Source organism: Pinus tabuliformis, chromosome 8 (genome assembly GCF_031772625.1).
Source record: "Pinus tabuliformis cultivar Carrire ecotype Pingquan chromosome 8, CPIR1, whole genome shotgun sequence".
In the NCBI taxonomy this organism is placed as follows: domain Eukaryota; kingdom Viridiplantae; phylum Streptophyta; class Pinopsida; order Pinales; family Pinaceae; genus Pinus; species Pinus tabuliformis.
This window is the reverse complement of record NC_142294.1, coordinates 1,426,605,882-1,426,626,051: the sequence shown is the minus strand read 5'-3', so window position 1 is coordinate 1,426,626,051 and position 20,170 is coordinate 1,426,605,882.

The following is a 20,170-nucleotide window of genomic DNA, read 5'->3' as shown; positions in this document are numbered from 1 at the left end:
ATGGTACAAATCAACAAAGCAACTCTTGCTGACATTCAAGTGCATATTCAACATGCACATGAAACAATTGAGTTCCTTCAACTAGAGTCGCAACTACAAAGAGATGAGTTGCAACAGAAGAGTGCTTCTTCTAAGTCATTCAACCATACAGATGAAGATAAAGATGTTGATTCCAAATCACTCATCCAAACAACTTCAAGTGTCAAAGTTGTTCATGATCAAATTCAACTTTCTTCCAAACCCATCATCAAGCCATGGGAAGAAATTCAAAGTAATCGAAATCGACGTGGCTTAGGATATGTCGAAGGTGACGACAACGTACATATCCCTGATTATTCACAACCCATTCAGTTCGTCACTGCCGGATTACTTGAACATACCACCTCAACAAGTTCTTCGCAAGTTGCAGACAGACATCAATGCACACAAACTGGAAGTGAAAACAAATAGAAATGCATGCAAACTCTAGTTATAGACAAACTTAAATGTTCTCATTGTCAAAGAACCGGTCATCTAGAAGATCAGTGTTTTGATCTCCATTGTTGTCACCATTGTGGAAAGAAGAATCATTCATCAACAAAATACAGCAAACAACGACATTCAACAAGATTGAAGATAAATTATTCATGGATTGATCCCTGGGAATGGTCATCCATAGCCAGAATATTATACAAGTTTTCCAATTGGATTCACTCACACATATTGCAGCCAACAGTCAAATGAAGATGGCACTATCATGCAGTTGAATGGGGGAGTACAATAGTGAAACTCTCCTACACCTGAAGGAGGGGAGTTCAGAATTCAGATATAATTTGAAGAAGATTGTCTCTCCTTTCAGAAATTTTAGTGGAAGTAATTATTACCTTGACTTTGCAGATCATTGCAAAATTTACCTCATCCTCTTCAATCTGTTGCAAGTACACTTTTCCACTTAACAATAGAGTCTTTGAATCAGATTTTCTTGATGTATTCTCTTATTCCATAAGCAACAATGTATGATTGACTCCATCTTTACCAAATTTGTATGTGTTCTTCTTCCCATCATGCATAGGTCCTTTGTCATACTGCCAAGGTCTACCCAACAATATGTGACACACATCCATAGGCATCACATCACACAGAATTTTGTCTTTGTACTTTCCCAACTGAAACTCCACTTCGCACTGTTCATTTACTAACAACTGATTTCCTTTTTGAAGCCATGACACCTTGTAAGGTGTTGGATGTTTCCTTCTCTTCAATTTCAACTTCTCCACTACTTCTGTAGAGACCAAATTATCAGTGCCGCCACTATCAATTACCATTTGACAACATTTTCCATGAACTTTGCATACTATCCTGAACAAAGTCTTTCTTTGTGCTGGTTCAAAAACTTCCTTTGTTAGCTTTAAAAAAACTCTTTTAACTACCAAAGGTTCCCCTTTCTTGGGTACATTTTCTTCTTCTAGAAATTTTGTTGTTTCCTCTTTAGTCTAAGCAACAATTGCATTTCTCTGATTTGTTCCTATGTTTTCTGGGCACTCATAGGCTCTGTGTCCAGCTTGTTACATTTGTAACATATAAATTCTCTTCCTCTACCTCTGCCTCCTCTTCCTATGGTAAAACTCCCTCTGACACTTGCATCACCTCCTATGGGTGCATGCTAACTTGATCTGTTGCTAGCTCCATCTCTAGGTGTTGTAGATCTTCCTCTACCACCTTGACTTCCCCTTCCTCGGAAAATAACTCCATTTCTGGCAGACTGCTTCCTCATGAGTTTTTCTTCAGCCTTTAGTACCATCTAATAAGCCTCTTCTACTGTTTTAGGAGACAACACACTTGTCTCATCTTGAATGTCCATTCTGAGACAATTCACATATCTTGCATCCTTCTCATCTGTATCTTGAATTTGTCCAGCTCTTATGTTCACTTTGTAAAATTCCTCTGTGTATTCTTTCACTCTCAAAGACCATCTCTTATGTTCACTTTGTAAAATTCCTCTGTGTATTCTTTCACTCTCAAAGACCTCTGTCTAAGATTCTGCATCTGTCTAAATAACATCTGTTGATAATCACATGGAAAAAACTTACCCCTCAGCTTTGTCACCATCCGGTTCCAATTCTTAATTGGATGCTTACCAAGTCTCCTTCTTTCTACCTGCGCTCCATCCCACCAAAGTGTTGCATGCCCTTTCAATTTTGTGACAACAAATTTCACTCCCTTCCCTTCTTCTGCTTCTTCATAATTAAAGAATTGATCCCTGTCATTAATCCAATCTATTAATTCCTCTGGGTTTAAACCTCCTGTATAAACTAAAACCTCAAGTTTGGGTCTAGATGTGGATCTCAACACTGAATTAAAGAATCTCAATTCCGGAGTCACTTCTACAGGTTCTTCTTCTTCTGCAGCTTCAACTTCAGGCTCACTGACATCTCCAGCATCTGCATCTCTTCCCGTTTCCATTGCTTCTAATCCAACTTGCATCTGTTGCATAGCTTCCAACACTTCAGCATTTGCAACTGGTTGTCCTCTTCTACCACATCTTCTTCCAACTCTGAAAGCCATGTTGGATTTCTTTTTCTGATCTTTTAGATTCTGATCAGTGTCAATAAGCTGCTCTGATACCACTAATGGTGGTCTAGGTGCAGGTGTAATGGATAATCATTCAAATCCAAAAATGATTTTTGCAAGATCAGGTGGAACTTCTTCTTAGATTTCCTTTGGAGTGTCAGTCATCTACCTCCAAACTTGGATATTGTGCTAAATTAGCAGAATTTCTTAATTTTACCTGTAATATGACAAACCTTTCAGTTGCCATAGAATCAAAAGGAATTCAAACTTTGGGTTATTTCCTTATCGTGTTCACTTTTTCCACAAACATTATTGCGCTAACTCTTCACCATTGATCTTACCTTTCAATCCGATGGTTGTTGGTTCACCCGATCAACAAAACTAATCGAGCGATCCTCCACCATTAATGAAAACACACTTGATCCAACGGTCAATAGCGATATCAAATAGAGTTCTTGCGTGGTGTTTATCCACCCTATAAAGTGGTTTTCTCTCTCCGCCCGAGTGCTACGTGTCGGTTGATTAATGGAATCGCTTAGAATTTCAAAAGACAGTTTACCGCTTTTTCTTCACCCGATAAACAGCTTCACTAATAAAACCGCTTTTCTTCCTTGACTAATGCACGAGCATATTGCGCGTGATGACCATTAGATCTATTGGATCTATAGATCAGACGGTTCTAGACACCTTTGGGTTAACATGATTTTTTTAGGTTTTCTTTTCTATGTTCTTCCAAACTTAACACCTCCGCTACGTTTAACTTGTCTCCAACCATATTATCCGATGTTTTTAGAACATAACCAAATTATTTCAAAATGCAGAAAACACAAGATCAAGCGATATAATACAGAATTTGCATACTCTAATTCAAAAGCTAATCTGGAAATCAACAGAACTCAGAGATATTTCGAAGGAATAAAATGCCTCCTGGATTGACCAATTATACACAAATAGATAAAGATACAATTCTGTAACTTAATCTTATAGGGACTAATCAAGCCAAATCCGTCAAAATCCTTTTACAATAATTTAGAACTTACATAAATACCATTTCATTCTAACAATCATATCCTTAATCAATGGATCAAATCTACCTAATCTTAGACAATATCTAATCTGGTTGATATTCTTCTCGAGAATCTCAACTGAATCTAAACAACTTGAACTAGTTATAAAATCACTCAATCCCTAAATTCTAGATCAAATCCTATCTAGAAAACTTTGTAAATTGACAGCTAAAGGATCCCACTCCTTTGCTTGTAAACTTTTTTTGTATTTTTGGAATAAATTCGAAGCCTTTTTTCTTCAAGGCTCATGCTCCTAGATCACATTGCGTGGTTTATTTGTATTCTGCTATTATCATTGCATGGTTTATTTGTATTTTCTTATTATATTCTTTAATTAAGTGTTATAAGAGGGAGTGAAATTGAGCCGAGGATATACTCTTGAAAGAATAATGTGCTTCCATTACGTTTTTCGAGATGTTGGGCCTAGTTTCTAAGAGTTAGGTCTCAAGCACTAATCACGATGTCCCTTTCGCACATAACCATATAGACTCGAAAATAATGAATAGTTAGAATAAAAGTATAAATATGAGTAAATTTGCAATAATATTTTATCTTTTATCCCAAGGAAATTTAATAGACTGTGTATCTATAATTACTAATCATAGATAATATCAACAAGTATTATGACTATATAGAAAATTAAGCAGAAGTAAAGTAAAACAATGTTTTTTCCTCGTAGGTAGGAATGGTTGTCTATAAACCAGAGCATAAACTCAGAATGAGATTTTCAATGCTTTAGTGGGCTTGAGAAATTAATATCAAAACCCATGTAGGAAGGTTCAACAATAACATAGCATAGAAACAAAATAAAAATTCAGACAAGTTGAAAAGACATAAATTTGTTGAAAAACTATAACTCCATAAGGTTCCCGCTGGAGTCAAAGCAATATGTAAATTATGCAGTCCTTCAATTTAAATATTATTCTAGTTTATAAATATTATTATAGTGTATGTGGCTATGACAGGCCATGGAATTTTCCATACAAAAAAAATTGGAACAAAATAACACATAAAAGGTGGTTGAAGCCATTTTTCTTCACTATAAGAAAAGAAATAACCCAAACTATCTACACAATAAATTATAGAACAAAAGAGTAATTTTGATGGAGAGACGACCCGCCACACCAATGCAAAGGTTGTAGTCTCGAATTAGGAAACGTGCTAGCACAAGGGAAAATTGAAGAATAAAAACCTGGAAGCCACATGTATAATTTGAAGGTGAATAACTGCAACCTTGAATTTTCTCTTCCCCTTTTTTGCTCGAATTTTTCCATCATAACTAGGAATCTAAAATTATGAGATGTGCGCTGCTTGCAAGATCAACAGAAAGAAATTTCCATGGGCTTTTTGCAAGATCAATAGAAAGACATGTCCAAATAAATGTGTATTCTCCATATTTTCTTAAGAGACGATCCTTGAAGCATTTTGGGTACACAAATTGTTAGGAAATGGAAATATATATTGCTTTAGTTGCACAAACTATTAGGAAATGGCAATATATATGAATTAAAGAAAATATGAGATTCAATGTTGGATCTCACAAAGGTCTCTGCAATATATGATGTAGAACGACATTGTCTATTGATTGTGATCCAAAAAGAATTTGAGCCATAATACAATATCGTACTACTGAAAATGCCGAGGATGCCATATAATGCAGAGGATACCTTACTATGCATACACATTGTGTAATGAAATAATTTGGAGGAACCATTTAGAGGCATGAGATTTCTCTAATAATACCTTCGAGTAAGATCATAACCATACCAAAAATTGAGTGTGATCATTTACCATACAAAGATGTGATCTTATACAATTATAGTGCGAGAGACCATGTGAATGTCTTGCCATTACAGAGAGACAAATGCAAGATCATTTTAAACCATTGTTTTCTACTCTTCATGAACTTATTTTCCGTTTTGCATCAACATTGAAATTTTTTTTAACCATCTAAAACACAAATCCATGATGCACAACAAGACACAGTGGCAGCTGGGGGAGTTCTTTAAAAAAGGAAACTCCTTACGGCATTATTATTATTATTATTATTACTATTGTTATTAATTATTATTACTATTACTATTAATTAATATTTATGATGATTATGATGATTAATGTCTTCTAAGAGGAATGTGGTCTATCGGACTTCAAGAAAAGAAAAAGAGTCTAATTATGATTCTTTAAAATCTTGTTTCTATGGTAAAAAAGAAGGGAAATAAGTGCTCCAAAATCACTATAGTTGGGCAGCCTTAATAATTCAAGAAGATTGGAAGTGTGACTAATACTAGCGCATTGAGAGTGAATGTGAGAAAGAATGAGGTAGTCTAAAACGAAATGTTTGTCACAATTCATTCATTATTAATAATTAATTCATTCAAAATTAGTTAATAATTAACAAATAATTTTTATAATTATTTATTAATAATATCTTATTAATATAAATATTGCTATTTAAATAAAAAAAATATTAATATAAACATTGTTAATATTTAATATTACTATAAATGTTTAATATTAATATTAATTTTTAATATTAGTATTAATGTTTAATATTATATTTTTATTATAAATTTAAATATTAATATTAATATTGTTGAACATAGTTGACTATGGTTGATGACGATTATTATATTGAGACAATATTTGTCAGAATGCGACGTTGGACCATGGTTGAGATAATGATTGGTTTTCATATTGAGACAATCTCTGTCACAATGTGATGCTGGATCATGGTTGACCATGGTTGAATAATATTAAACCCCAAGGACTAATATTAAAAACCCAAGGTAAATAAACCTTAAGATAAATATTATAAACACTACAATAAACATCGTTGACCATGGTTCTTGACCATGGTTGATTTTCATATTCAGATAATCCTTGACATTAGACCATGGTTGATTTTCACAATGTGACAGTACACCATTGTTGACAGTGCTTGATTTTGGAATAGAGAGAATGTTTGTCACAATGCGACATTGGACCATGGTTGATTCTCATGTTGAGACAATAATATTAAATCCTAGGAATATGAACCCTTAGATTAATAAACCCAAAGGAATAATAAATCCAATGGATAAAAATTATAAAACCAAGGTATATAAACCCCAAGGTACATATTATAAACCCTAAAATAAACATGGTTGGCCATGGTTATTTCCATATTGAGACAATCCTTGTCACAATGTGACGTTGGACGATCATTGACCATGCTTGACCATGATTGATCTTCATATCGAGACAATATTTATCAGAATGTAACGTTAGAACATGTTTGACCATATTTGATTTTCATATTGAGACAATCATTGCCACAATGTGACATTCGATCATGGTTGACCATGGCTGGCTATGATTGAACATGGTTGACCATGATTGATATTACAAATCCAAGGAAATAATAAACCCAAGGGACTAATATTATGAACCTAACGGAATAATAAACCCAAGGGATTAATACTTAAACCCCAAGGGATTATGAACCCAAGGGAATAATATTAAACCCAAGGGGCTAATATTATAAACCCAAGGTATATAAAGTCTAAGACCATGGTTGACCATGGTTGATTTTCATATTAATACAATCCTTGTCACAATGTGATTTTGGACAATGGTTGAGACATTGATTGATTTTTATATTGGGATAATGTTTGTCACAATGTGACATTGGACCATGGTTGTCCATGATTGATTTTATAAAATATGGCTAACCATGGTTGAACATGGTTGAATAATATTAAACCCGAGGGACTAATATTATAAACCGAAGGTAGATAAATCCTAATATAAATATTATAAACACTAAAATAAACATTGCTGACCATGGTTGTTGACCATGGTTGATTTTCATATTTAGAGAATCCTTGACGTTAGACCATGGTTAATTTTCACAATGTGACGTTAGATCATGGTTGACCATGCTTGATTTGCAAATCAATGGAATCTTTGCCACAATGAGACATTGGACCATGGTTGATTCTCATATTGAGACAATAATATTAAACCTTAGAAATATGAACCCTTAGAGTAATAAACCCAAGGGATTGATATTATAAACCGAAGGGAATAATAAACAAAAAAGTTAAAAATTATAAACCTAAGGTATATAAACCTTAATGTAAATATTATAAACCCTAAAATAGACATGTTTAACCATGGTTGATTTCCATATTGAGACAATCCTTCTCACAATGCGATGTTGGACCATGGTTGACCATGGTTGACAATGATTGATTTTCATATCAAGACAATCTTTGTCACAATGCGACGTTGGACCATGGTTTATTTTCATATTCAGACAATAATTTTCAAAATGCAACATTCGACCATGGTTGACCATGGCTGGTTATGATTTACCATGGTTGACCATGATTGATATTATAAGCCCAAGGGATTGATATTATAAACCCAATGGAATAATACTAAAACCCCAAGGGATTATGAACCCAAGGGACTAATATTATAAACCCAAGATATTTAAGCCTTAAGAAAAATGTTATAGACACTGAAACAAACATGGTTGACCATGGTTGATTTTCATATTGATATAATCCTTATCACAATGCGATGTTGGACCCTGGTTGACCATGCTTAACCATCATTGATTTTCATATCAACATAATATTTGTGACAATGTGACGTTCGACCATGGTTAACCATGATTGACCATGGATAACCATGTTTGATTTTATAAAACATGGTTGACCATGGTTGAGCATGGCTGACGATGATTATAATATTGAGACAATCTTTGTCATAATGAGATGTTGGAACATGCATGAGATAATGATTAATTTTCATATGCAATCAATCTTTGTCACAATGTGACATTGGACCATGGTTGACCATTATTAACCATATGTTACGACGAATGATTTTATAAAATATGGTTAATTATGGTTGACCATTGTTGAATAATATTAAACCCAAGGGATAAATATTATACACCCAAGGTATATAAACCCTAAGATAAATATTATAAACACTAAAATAAACACCGTTGAGCATGGTTGATTTTCATATTGAGGCAATCCTTGTCACAATGTCACGTTGGACCATGGTTGACCATGATTGATTTTCAAATCAACAGAATCTTTGTCACAATATGACATTGGACCATGGTTCATTCTCATATTGAGACAATATTTGTCACAATGCGATGTTGGACCATGGTTGACCATGATTGAATTTATAAAACATGGTTGACCATGATCGATATTATAAACCCAAGGGAATAATAAACCCTAGGAATTAATACTAAAAACCCAAGGGATTATAAACATAAGGGAATAATATTAAACCCTAGGAATATGAACCCTTATATTAATCAATCCAAGGGATTAATATTATAATCCCAAGGGAAAAATAAACCGAAGGAATAGAAATTATAAACCCAAGTTATATAAACCCTAAGATAAATATTATAAACCATGAAATAAACATGGTAGACCATGGTTATTTCCATATTTAGGCAATCCTTGTCGCAATGCAACGTTGGACAATGCTTGACTATGATTGATTTTCCTATTGAGACAATCTTTGTCACAATGTGACGTTGGACCATGGTTGATTTTCATATTGAGACAATCATTGTCACAATACTACATTCTAACATGGTTCACCATGGTTGACTATGGTTGGCTATGATTGACCATAGTTGACCACGATTGATATAATAAACCCAAGGGATTAATAATAAAACCCCAAGAAATTATGAACCCAAGGGAATAATATTAAACTCAATAGACTAATATTATAAAACCAAGGTATATAAACCTAAGATAAAGATTATCAACACTAAAAGAAATATGGTTGACCATAATTGATTTTCATATTGAGATAATCCTTGTCATAATGTGATGTTGAACCATGATTGACCATGCTTAACCATGGTTGATTTTCATATCAAGATAATCTTTTTCACAATGTGATGTTCGACCATGGTTGACCATGGTTAACCATGAATGACCATGTTTGATTTTATAAAACATGGTCGAACATGGTTGACCATGATTGGTTTTATAAAATATGGTTGACCATGATTGTTATTATAAACCCCAGGGAATAATAAACCCTAGGGATTAATACTAAAACCGAGGGGACTATAAACCTAAGTGAATAATATTAAACCCTAGGAATATGAACTCTTAGATTATTAAACCTAAGGGAAGAATAAACGTTAGGGATAGAAATTATAAACCCAAGGTATATAAACCCTAAAATAAACATGGCTGACCATGGTTGATTTCCAAATTGAGACAATCCTTGTGACAATGTGAAGTTGGACCATGCTTGACCATGGTTGATTTTCATATCGAGACAATCTTTGCTACAATGTGATGTTAGACCATGGTTGATTTTCATATCGAGAAAATCTTTGTCACAATCTAATGTTTGATCATGGTAGACCACGATTGACCATGGCCGACCATGGTTGACCATGATCGTCCTTGGTTGACCATCATAGTTGATCATGATGAAAGAGATTTTAATCAAGGTTGATCATGGTTGATGAAATTAAATCATGGTTTACCATTGTTAACCATGGCTGACCCTTGTTGATTTTCATATCGAGACAGTCTTTGTCACAATGCGGTGTTCGACCATGGTTGACGTTGTTTGATTTTATAGTACATGGTTGATCATGGCTGCCATGGTTGACCATGATTGTCTATGGTTGACCATGATTGTCTATGGTTGACCGTCATAGCTGATCACGATGAAAGAGATTTTAATCAAGGTTGATCATGGCTGATGAAATTCAACTATGGTAAATCATCGTTGACTGTGGTTGACCAAAAAGACATTGAACATGATTGACTACATTTAAGAATGATTAACCATTGTTGACAATGGTTCACCATAGAGACATTGATTAACCATTATGGCCATGGTTAATGATGGTGCAGCATGCTTGACCATGGAAGATCATCATTGAACATGGTTGATCATGATAGATGATGGTTAACATTGATATACCATAATTGAACATGGTTGAGCATGTCTGATTGATTGAAACATTTATTTATAATAATTAATATTAATATTAATACTAATAACAATGTTAATATATTAATTAATATTAATATAATAATCTCGATATGGTTAAATTAATGTTCAATACTATCAAATATTTTCAATTATAAATTGTCTCAACAGAACCATCGGAGAGGACCACAGACAAGGGCGAATAAGGGGAATAAAAATTTTCAATTATAAATTATTTATAAAAAAAATTATAAAAAATATATTGTTATTAATATTCTTTAAAATCATTATTAAATTATTTATAAAAAATAATTAAAAAAATATTGTTATTAATGTTCTCTAAAATCATTAATATTATAATTAATAAAATATTATAATTTATTTATAGTATTATTAATTCCATTTAATAATATTATTCTCTATTAATACTTATCAATACTTATTAATTATTGTTATTATTCTTATTATTAATAATAACTATTTTTAATTATTATTATTAAATATTAATAATATTTAATACTAATTTCTTTTTGTTATTTAAAAATTTTAGTGTTTTATTTAACATATTTCTTTTTATAATTCTTCTTTAAGATAAAAAACACATATATTTGTTAATAATTTTAACGTATTTCATAACTGACATTTATGATCGGAAAACATTTTATTAATATTTATTTGATTAATTAATAATTTTGAATTAATTATATTTATATTTAATATTTGACAATATTAATAACTATATTTAATTAAAAATATTTATATTAATAAATATTTATTTAAATAACATAATATTCAATTAAACTGCAAGCACGCGCCCTTGCTAGGTCAAGCTCACTTCTGACTTGATCGTGCCTTACGTTCGGCTCTCTGCCATGGCCCCTCCTTAAGCTTCACGGAGGCGACTGCTGCTCAACAGGCATTCTGAGATCTGGTTAAGTCCTTACCTCCCCAGAGGCCTCGCCCAGCAATCTCCAAGTTCGTGAAGAAGCTCGATGTTTCGCAGGAAGTCAATCTCCCCCCAACTCTGCCTTGTATGGCTGCTCTTGCTCTAGCAGAATAAGGACTCATTGGGCAATTTACTGGGCTTTGGCCATCGCCGAAAATAGTTCAAAGATGGGTTGAAAGGAATTGGTCTGATAAAACCCAAGGAGAAATCTCCATTTGATTTTGTGGAAAATGGTACTTCACCTTTCATTTTGAAACTAGAGAAGACAAAGACTTGATATTCAGGAATGGGCCCTATTTCATGGATTCAAGAGAGCTATATCTCAACAAATGGACTCCGGATTTTGATCCCAAGTTGGATATTCTGAGCGCTGTTCTTGTGTGGTTTCAGCTCCCACATCTCCCTCTCCACTGCTGGGAGACGAATCGGTCTAAGCTATTGGGAATGTTGTGGGCAGATACATCGACCGCAGTGAACCAAAAGACAATATGCAGGCTTGTGCCCGCATTTGCGTAGAAGTAGATCTCGGCAAAGGACTTCCAGAAGCCATCAAGCTCAAGGTGGACGATTGGACCCACATTCAACAATTGGACTACGAACATATTCCCTTCAAGGGCAAGGTATGTCACGAATATGGACACTTTCCTAACCGATGTACTAAATTAGTTGATGTCTAGAATACTTCGCAAGATGAACATTTGGAAATAGTTAAGAAAAAGAAAGCAGCCCCAACCTCCAATTCAAACCCTGAAGCTGGCTCTGCCCGTATTCCTCCCATTCCTTCCTCCTCGTCCCTCTCTAATCCCTCCCTTGCACCACTGAACCAGCCCCTTTCCCAACCTCCTCCTTCATCTTCCAACCCTTTCCACATCCTCACTCCCCTAGAGGACAATGCCCCTCCCGTGGAGCAAATCGATGCCCTTGAATCTCCTTTCCCTCTAATTATCTCCTCCACCCTTTCTCCTGATCCACCCTGATCTAGAATTACCAGAAGTAACTCAAAGGAGCATGGTGCAACCTTAGACCCTCAAAAGAGAAATGGGTCAGGAAGGAAATCCGCCAAACAACAGAGAGATTAAAATACCCAAAAGGATATAGCTATGGGCACCCAGAATCCCATAGAGTCCTACATCTTGGGACAAATCGATAAAGATACAACAAGCAAGGAGCAAGGAGGGCAAGCAACTCTCTGTAACCCCCACATGAAATGATGAAAGTCCTCTCTTGGAACAGTAGGGGATTAGGGCACCCCTCCAAAATATCTTCCTTAAAAGATCTAATAAATCAAGAGAAACCAGGAGTTGTATTAGTTCAAGAAACAAAGCAAGGGCAGCAAGAAATGAAAAAAATCATAGCATACCATATACAGTACAAAGGTAGCGTTTGTGAATCAAGAGGAGCTTATGGGGAATTGCAACGCTTTGGGACCAAAACACTTGGAGTCTCACAGCAGAAGCAATCAATCAACACTGGATAAAGACTGCTCTGGAGAACACTTCAAATAATAAAAGGATAGTCATTTATAATGTATACGCTCCAAATCAGTATAGAGACAAGGAGAAATGTTGGGGCACTCTCAAAGAAAATATAGATGAAGAATAAAATAACAACATTATTCTGGGGGAAGATCTAAATCTCATTTTGCACTCCAATGAAAAGCGAGGAGGCTGCTTCTCTTTAGATCCCTACAGAAACCAGGTGGAGACTATCATGCAGGACCGTGACCTTATTGATGTAGTCCCAAAAAACCGCAAATTCACTTAGAATAATCACAGGCTAGGGAAAAGCAATATTCTGGAAAGTTTGGACAGAATCCTGGTGAATGTTTCACTTCTCTCCACTTTCTCTATAGCCTACGCCTTCATCCATCCCTTCATAGCTTCATATCACTACCCCACATATCTGACTCTTGAAACCCACTGCTCATTGAGACCTATTCCCTTTAAGTACAATCCTCTGTGGAATGATAACTCAATAGTCAAAAGTATTATTCAAAGTAGTTGGCAGCAACACATAGAAGGATTGTCAAGATATATCTCGGAAATAAAATTAAAAGAGTCAAATATGCTCTTAAAGGCTGGGCAAAAAACTGCTACACGGAGCCGGAAAAAGAGAAAAGAGAAACCAAAGCCAAATTAGAGGATTTTCATAACACAACTTGAGGGCGCGGATTTCAGCAAGAAGATAAAGATCGTGAAGAAAATCTCTATTGCTGGTTGTATCATATCAATAGAGAAGAAGAGCAGAAATGGAGAATTAAGTCTAGGCAGCTATGGCTAAAAGGAGGAGACAAAAGTTCGGCTTTTTTCCATAAGAAAACTATAGCCCAGAAAATTAGAAACAACATAACATCTATCATTGACAGAGAAGGAAACCTACAAACCAGCCAAGGTGCTATCAAGCAAGCAGCTTCAAATCATTATAGAGAACTGCTAACAGAAACCACGGAATATGAAGACTATTCAGACCTGTTGCAATACCTCCCAAGTGGGATCAGCAAAGAAACCAATGACAACTTGAGTAAGGAGACAGAAGAAGAAGAAATAAGAGGAGCCATCTAGGTTCTCCAACCAGACAAAGCTCCTGGACCGGACGGCTTTCCATTATGCTTCTATAGAGCTCACTGGAGTATTACTAAAAAGGATCTTATCAAAATGATGAAATGGATCCAGCGCAAAGGGAAAATTGGAGGCTATACCAATTCCACCTACCTAGTCCTCATCCCCAAAGAGAATCACCCTACGACTTTCTCCCACTTCCGGCCCATTTCTCTTTGCAACTCTTCTTACAAAATCCTCACAAAAATCTTAGCCATTCGTCTCAAACCTCTTCTTCCTTTGCTCATATCTGAAAATCAAGGTGGTTTTCTGGCCAACAGGAAAAACTCTGATTCAATCCTCCTTGTCCAAGAAGCAATCCATTCTAGTCATTCCAGAAAAGAAAAAGGGTTCATCCTGAAGCTGGATTTGGCCAATGCATTTGATATGGTAAGGCACTCCTTTCTTATCGTTTTTCTTAAGAAAATGGGTTTTGCTAAGCCCCTCCTTGATCTCATCAAAGCCTGTATCATGGGACCTTGGATTTCCCCCCTTATCAATGGTAGACCTAGACCTCCCTTTAAATCTTCGAGAGGGCTGAGACAAGGTTGCCCCCTCTCCCCTTACCTATTTATCTTGATGGCGGAATCCTTTAGCAAAGCTTTAGATTACAAGATACATACTGGTCTCATCGCTGGCATAAATTTCGAGAACAAAGTAAAAAACATAAACCATTCCCAATTTGCGGATGACACTCTGTTAATAGGAGGGGCATCTGTCACAATAGCTCGTCGATTCAAAACTCTTCTGGACAAATATATGAATTATTCAGGAAGCATGATCAACCACTTAAAAAGTTGCATCTATGGTTGGCATGCATCAACCCAAACCCTTCATAATATAGCCAACACTTTTTGGGGTCTCTTGCAAATTGAATTGCCAATGTTTCACCTATCTGGGAATGCCTGTGAGCATTGGGCCCTTAAAAGCAGAAATCCGGGGCACAATTATAAACAAGATGAAGAGGAAAGTGCGGCAGTGGGGTTCTACATGGCTTAACCCGGCAGGTCGCCTTGTTCTCCTAAAATCAGGGCTCTCATCTCTACGACTCTATCAATTCACTCTAATGCAGGCCCCAACCATATTCAATAAAAAAATGGAAAGTATTCTTTGCCATTTTCTCTTGCAAGGGGAGGAAAATGAAAAAAAGAAGTACAATCTTGTTAACTGGAAGCAAGTAATTCAAGACTAGGATTGTGGAGGACTTGGAATCAGATCTCCCAAGCTCTCAAATTTAGCTTTTGGAGGAAAGATCGTGTGGAGACTAATCAGCGAGCAACTGGCATGGTAAAAAAGAGTTCTAGAAGTCAAATATCTAAACTGCCCAAGGCAACAGCTTTTGGACTGCGAAATACTTGCTAGAAACAGTTCAAAAATTTGGAAACTATGCAAAAAAGTAATCCCTTTTCTAGCCCAAAACACCTCCAAAGTCCCCAAGGGAGGCAGTAGTATTAAAATTGGTGCAAAGAAAATTATGGGGAATCAATCTATCAACAGTCAGCCAAGTATGGCTAAAATCCTTTTCTTTCTTTACAATAAAGGAATTCATTACGTGGACCAAATCTCGCAATGGGATACCCACTCATATATATGGATGGGATGGAATTTTCCATCCATACCCTCAGATCTTAAGGAGAGCTTTCACATCCTTCAAGCTCATATCCACAGCATCGCCCCCATAATTAAAAATGTCATCGACAGTTTTCGATGGGATCCTACAGGCTCCAACTATACAATTCAAGCTGGTCACCAATACTTATGTAACAAAGAATATCCTACTCCTGCTTTGACTCATTGGAAAACTGTCTAGAAATCTGAGGCCATCCACAAAATCAAATTCTTCCTCTGGACCCTTTTGAAAGGGAAAATTTTCACCATTGATAATCTGCAAAAGAGAGGTATAGCAGGACCTTCACGATGCCAAAATTGTAAAGAAGCAGAAGAAACCATCTAGCATCTCTTTATCACCTGTCATTTTGCAATTTCTTATTGTAAAGGAATATTTTCCAACGATCATCTTCCATGGAATTTCCAAAACACCATTGGTGAGGTTCTAAATCTATGGAAGAGGAGTTGCCTTTGGCAGCGTACGAAGAGAAATATATCCAAACGGGTTTGGGATGCCCTCCCCTATTCCCTTCTGTGGAAGATCTGGTTGGCAAGGAACCGTATGATCTTCCAAAACAAGGAAACCATCATAAGGACTCTCTGTAGCAAGGCAAAAGGTTTATCGTTAGAAACCATTTCTGCAAAAAATCTGAAGAAAATTGATGTCGCTGCCCTCTGTGTTGAGGAAAGGGACTTTATTGGTTATTTGTTAGATAAAAGCAATAGCAATCAGATTGAAAGTAATTCCAACATCCAGTCTAGCATCCCCAATCATAGTTGGAAAATAAGAAACAAAGAAGAAGAATTTTCAAGCTGGCTCCGAGGTAGCAATCTCCACTATATCTTCTTCGATGGAGCTTCTAAATCCAACCCAGGAACAACAGGTGCAGGTGGAGTCATCTACAATCCTAGTGGTAGCATTATAACTACTTAGGAATGGAGAATGGGCTCCTTATCCAACAATAGGGCAAAAGCTCTTGCCCTCTATCAAGGTCTAAATCAACTCCAAAAATTTGGAACTAAAATAGCGTTGATATTTGGAGACTCTGCCACAATCATCAGACTCATGGTTAGCAATCGAAAGGCATTCAATATCTTCCTTTAGCAAACGATTAACAGGTGTCGAGCTCTAACTCACCAAAACATGGAACTTAGATTTTTCCATGTGCTCCGCTCCTTCAACAAAGAAGCTGACATTTCTGCCAACAGAGCTTGTGGCAAGCCCAAGGGCAATCTTCTTTGCAATAATTCAGAATCCCATCATCATCTCCTGTAATCCTTTCCCTCATCATGATTTGTGGTAATTCATCTGATCTTGCCCTCCGCAGTGTCTTCATGGGATTCTCTGACAAACATCTGCATCTCCCTTCCACCATCAAATCTCTGTTTAAGATCTTCTCTCCTCCCATCAGTCCCGTTGCCCCTTCTGCTCTGCCCCGAATGTCTCAATTCCTTCAATCTCGTGACTCCCTCCTTCCCTCTCTCGTGATCTCGAGCCACCTCTTCCGTGGTCTTCATCCTTTAAATCCGCGCATCCCCCTTCATTCCTGTGCTCAGTTTTATTCTCTTGTTTTTTTCGCGATTCTTTGCTTCTGTTCCTTGATTCTCGGCTTGGCTGGGACCTAGGTCTCTGCTACCTCCCTAACTTGTTGTTGCTCTCTTCTTCTCCCTTGCCTGCAATCTCCCCTATTCGCTAATCTGCACTCTGTCCCCATCCCTTCTCTACGGCACCTTTCCCCTTCTTCGCCTCAAAAAGGTTATCCCCTCAGTTCTTCTGCTCACCAGATCGATCTCTTTTTTAGTCCATCCTCTTCTTTTTCTTCATCGGCTAAACAGAACTCCTTAATCGTTCCAGGTCTCTCTCATTCCATGTAGAGCACTAAGACAACTCCCAGCATCCACGATATGGCAAGATCTGAAGACTATCTGCATTGTGCTGATCTATAGGTGGAACTGGAACAAATCCGTGCGCATCAAAGACTGCTGGACGCCAAAATAGATTCACATGCGAGTCTGACCAGTAAGAAATATGAAGCAGACATCAATCTATTCCTTCACAGGGTCTCTTTGCTCCAAGCACAGTTTAATGATCTGGCCAACAAACGTAGTCATGTCCAGGAATCAATCAAAATCCTGAAGTACATCATGGATAAAAGGAATGCACCTAGCATTAGTTTCTCAAGCCTCAGGAATGTTGAAGTCAACAACAAACCAGAAGATTCAACAGCCTATCAGATCAGCCATGTTAGCATAGATTAAAGATGTGTTGCAGATACTGCTTACTTCTGTCTCAGTTTGTTAGAATTTTTACTTACTCTTGTTTTCAAAAAGTTAGTAATGACAAAAGCAAAGGAGAATTTTGTCTTCCCAATCATCTCCTACCTTCGACTTCGGGCTTAAAACTTGGTAACACAGAATCTCAATCTCCCAATTTTTTTTAGAATACAAACAGCAAATGATTATGTAAATAACAATAGGTTAATAGAACTTTATTGTTAAATATTTATTTAAAACATTATTAATAAATATTTATGAACTAATGGAAAAACCATTTCATCTAATATTAAGAGAGAGTATGCTTGACAGCTGCCAAACCCGACGATTATTCTCCGAGATCATCGAGTCTATCACGGTACCGAAGAGATTGGAAGAGAAGCCATGCCTCGTGTCACTCGACATCAGGTTTCCATGAGTGCAAGGAAATGTATTGAACCCAACTTTATTTTACGCTATTAAACCAACAATCGATTAAAGCTAACATTCTCATAAATTTAAAACGATAGAAAGACAGATTCAATCGGGTTCACAATCTAGAGCTCTAGCTGTCAGTGACTTAAATAAAGACTACAACAGAGTTCAACGAGACTATTCTCGGGGTAATAAGGTAGGCGAAAAAGGTTAAGCAAACGAAGCCGCAACCGACCGCATAGGTATATGGAAATTAAGGGACAAAAGATGCGCCGTCTTTTTCCAAGCGGTAGATTAGGCTTCGGACAAAGCATATTCGCTGAATAATCCAGATGCGCCGTCTTTTTCCAAGCGGTATATTAGGCTTCAGACAAAGCATATTCGGTAAACAATCCATCATTGCTGTTGGTTAAAAAAGTTCAACGCGGCCTCATCTAGCTGAAGCTTAACTAGGACGCCTTCCGCTCATTATCTATAGGAAAAAAAAAATTAGTAAGCGCTTTGCTTTTATTAAAAGTGACTTGTGCTTTCCGCTCCAAACCCTTCTTCATCTGGACCTGAGGGTTTCGGTTTACACACTACATCCTTCCGTCTGAGCAATCAACCTTTTCATTAATCTGTGTTACTCTGACCATTCTGTATTTAACCATGTTGCTCAACGACTCAGGAGTTGATGAGAGAAATTTAACTGAATATTTTTAATACTAGTTTTAATGAATTATTTTATTTTCAATTTTATAGTTTTCAATTTTTAATTAAAAAAAATTCCTTTCCATATTTATAAATAATAATCCATAATCACAATTATCCGCCTGGAGTATGCCGTAAAACTGCCTCTGTTTGGCTAAGAGCTCATCTTCCTCGGACGTAAGGACACAGGTTAACAGCCCAAGACCCAGAGGTATCTGGTAGGAGTGAAAGCCTGCTCCCTTACGGACCACCAGCGGGTTATTACAGGTGGCGTGGTTTTCCTTGATAACAGTGATGAGTCAAACCGACATTCGCGGATAGCAGCCAGAGATGGCTGTCCTCACTGTTGGTTTGACACCTGAGTTTGATAGGTTTTGCCACCTTCGAAAAAAATAAAAAATAAAAATAAAAATAAAAATCACAATTAACAAATAAATTATAACCTTTTTAATTTTAAAGTAATAACAAAACTATAAATTTATTTACATCTCATTAACTATCTAACCTTAATCATAATATCCTAATATCTTTTTATAAATAACTCATTCAACGAGGGAATATCATTATCATAATAATTTTATGCCTTCTTAGCATAAGTACAATTATCCTCCCAAAAATTAAATAACAGGAAGAAAAATATGTTTATTTTGTAAAGTAAAATTTATTACTGCGATTCAAAATTGATACCATACCCGAAACTAGATACAAGGAACACATCCTATCTCAGGCTTCCTACAGAAGTAACGTGCATTTGACTCGGAACACATCTTATCTCAGGCTTCCCACAGATGTAACGTGCACCAAGGTTTGACTCGGTTAAAGGATATAACGATGACAATCCATTTGAGCTTAGGAGGACGGCGGTTTCAGGTTTGACAAGTAATCCGAAATCCAATCTACATATTCATTGCGTATTTTACAAAATGAAATTGTACACGCCCAGCGGGCGGAAGTCTGGAGCTCAAACCAATCTAGAACACGGTGCAGATCGCCTAGCGAAGGACGTGAAAAGCAGTACTGGAATGCGTTTTGTACTT